General features: G+C 32.9%; 1 protein-coding gene across 1 annotated transcript in view; it reads right to left on the reverse strand.

The window, feature by feature from the left end:
- LOC144084410 (uncharacterized) overlaps positions 1–129 on the reverse strand; it is a 29,386-nt gene extending 29,257 nt beyond the window's left edge. Inside the window, exon 1 of the mRNA XM_077612793.1 lies at positions 40–129. The gene's annotated coding sequence lies outside the window, so the exon portion shown is untranslated. The remainder of the gene's footprint in view (positions 1–39) is intronic.
- Between the last annotated feature and the right edge of the window lie 2,587 nt (positions 130–2,716).

Here is a 2,716-nt window from a genome sequence, read left to right on the forward strand (position 1 = left end):
GTATATTTTTAATTGTGAATCGCGTGCGTTTGACCTTACCGCATTCCACATCGAATGGAAGTCTTCCCCGTCAAAAGTCCCCGAGACCGAGTTGCTTCCGGGGGCGGTCCTAGGCAGCAGGTGACAATAGTTAGGCGCCTCGGGATGCTTGCTTCCAAGTTTTCAGTTTATCGAATCATTGCTTCGTAAGTAGAGGCGAGTCTCAAGTCATATCTTCCGATTTTGTTTTTTTCTTCATCCAAATCTTGAGTCGACTTGCAAGTCATCAAATATGCGATTTGAGTCCGAGTCCCTATGACTTGATCCCTATTTCATTTTTTTTTAACAATAAACATGAGTTAATGCACATTATTTACTTGTATACATGCCACACAAAATGACATGGTGGTTTGAATCTGCGCTTTTGCCTTGAGTTTGCATTACACCATTTTACTAGAAAAATTGGGAACTTTTTTGATTCCCTAGAACAGGGGTAGGGAACCTTTTTGACAGAGAGAGCCATAAACAATTCATATTTTCTAATGTTATTTCTTGAGGCCCATTTTCAGAATTGAAAGGTAGAAATACATGCAAATGTGTGATGTTTTTTGTCATTTCACCACTTTTAAAGTACAAAAAGTCTCTGAATTATTTTGACAACATTGTTATGCTGTTGCTAATAAATCAGTATCAATGATATCATCAAACAAAATTATGATTAAAGTGGTGGTAGAGGTAGTGTCAACATGACATGACATTCCTATTAGTGCATTCAGGATTCAGCTATCTCACCATTGATTTCCATATTTCATATCACAAGTTAGTGGAGAGCCATATGCACCCATGGAAAGAGCCACATATGGCTCCCGAGCCACAGGTTCCCTACCCGTGCCCTAGAAGTTAGTTCATTTGTAGTGTTTGATCAAGGAATAATGATGCTACACAGGTTTTGATCCCTTTAGCAAATACCTATTTATTAATGCTCTGGTAGCAAAATGTTCTCTAAAATGACATTTGAAACATCGAAACACAAAGTAAAGCATCCATTTAAAAAGTTCCTTGTTCCTATCTCAAATTCCACTCATGTCAGCGACAGTCCGAAATAAATCCAGTTCGGGGAAGTCGGTGGAATCCCATCCAAATATACATTTAGTTGTACTATAAATAATTTATTATATTGAACATGGATCTTCATGCGAGTAAACAAATAGCTTCAGAGGTCTTCAACACACATCAAAACAAAGGAGTAGTACAAGGGCAATCTACATTCTATGAAAATATATTCAACAAATATACATATTGAGACAAAAATATATATACATTTACACCTATTATATACATATAATACATCTGAAATATATCATCCATATGGATACTACACATTTAAGAATCTACAAGACAGAATTTTGCTTCAAAACATAAGCATTGTTCTGATTAGTTTAAAATGCATGTACTCTATACTCTTTTGGTTTTAAGTAATATCTCGTGAAGAGAAACATGTCAAACACCTGCAACAACTGAGTGAATGATAAAGTGCATGATATAAATATATTTTGCTCTATATGAGAATCCAAGACACTGATAATACTTAAAACATGACAAGTTTTCAAAATTTCCTCAATCAATTTCCTCAAGTGAAACCTGTACTATTTTGGGGTCAATTGTCCAGAATATTGTCTATTATAATTTTTACTTGCTTGAAATGTATTAAAACAATTTAAATAATCAATATTTCTCACAAGCCAAAACCAGAAGCAGTTTGTGTTTAGTCTAATTAGCATTTTCCTCAATTGACTTCCAAAACATGCATTGTTTTTAAGGATGGATGAGTTTTAAATTATAATTAATATTTAATATTACATATTTACCAGAATAGTAACATTTTATAATTTGATTGTTAGGTTGCAAAATGATTTGATGTCAATCCATAACAGTCCTGTTAAAATTGATCCTGCTATTAACAGTTCAAAAACTACAACATTTGGTAGTAAAGTGTCATGTATAAAAGAGTATTTTCTCCTTTCAATGCATATTTCATATTTAAAAGAGGTTATTAATATGCTTGTATGATCAATATTATTGCATTACATCTTAGACAGATTTAAACCCTGTTTTCCTGTCAAAGCGCAAATAATTCTGTCCAAAAATAAACAACAAAAGCATGAACTACCAAAATAAAATCCCTACATTTGAATTGAACTTTAATTTAAAAAACATCATGAATTAAAATAGGTTAAAGGAGAAGAAAAATGTAATTTCAACCAACAAACTTTTTTAAGGATACACTACACAGGTGAACACGTTTTTAACAGTTGTAAAAGTGTTACAAGGAATAAGTGCGAATTCTGCCTCAGACACCTGTACGTATTGTACCTTGTACATGCTCTAAAATCTAGTAAAAATATTTATCTAGAACAAACCTACCAAATCTTGACGAATCTAAACATTAGGCAATAAAAAAGACAAAAAAATATTCCACCTAGGATAAATGTCCTGATGTACAGTATTATATTACATCTTTAAAAGGGACATCAACCTAGCAAAGAGTGGCTTGTTATATAATGCCATCAGTGTTGCAAAACTTAGTCAGCATCTTAATTTAGCAAAACAGCAGTAAAGTACAGTATTTTCTATGTGACTAGGCTATTCATTTTAGTAGTGTTGCACCGATTGTAGTATCAGTAGCGATACAAAATCAAAATAACGTCATTGAAGAGTACAAAAAAATGATGACTGC

This window comes from Stigmatopora argus, chromosome 11 (genome assembly GCF_051989625.1).
Source record: "Stigmatopora argus isolate UIUO_Sarg chromosome 11, RoL_Sarg_1.0, whole genome shotgun sequence".
In the NCBI taxonomy this organism is placed as follows: domain Eukaryota; kingdom Metazoa; phylum Chordata; class Actinopteri; order Syngnathiformes; family Syngnathidae; genus Stigmatopora; species Stigmatopora argus.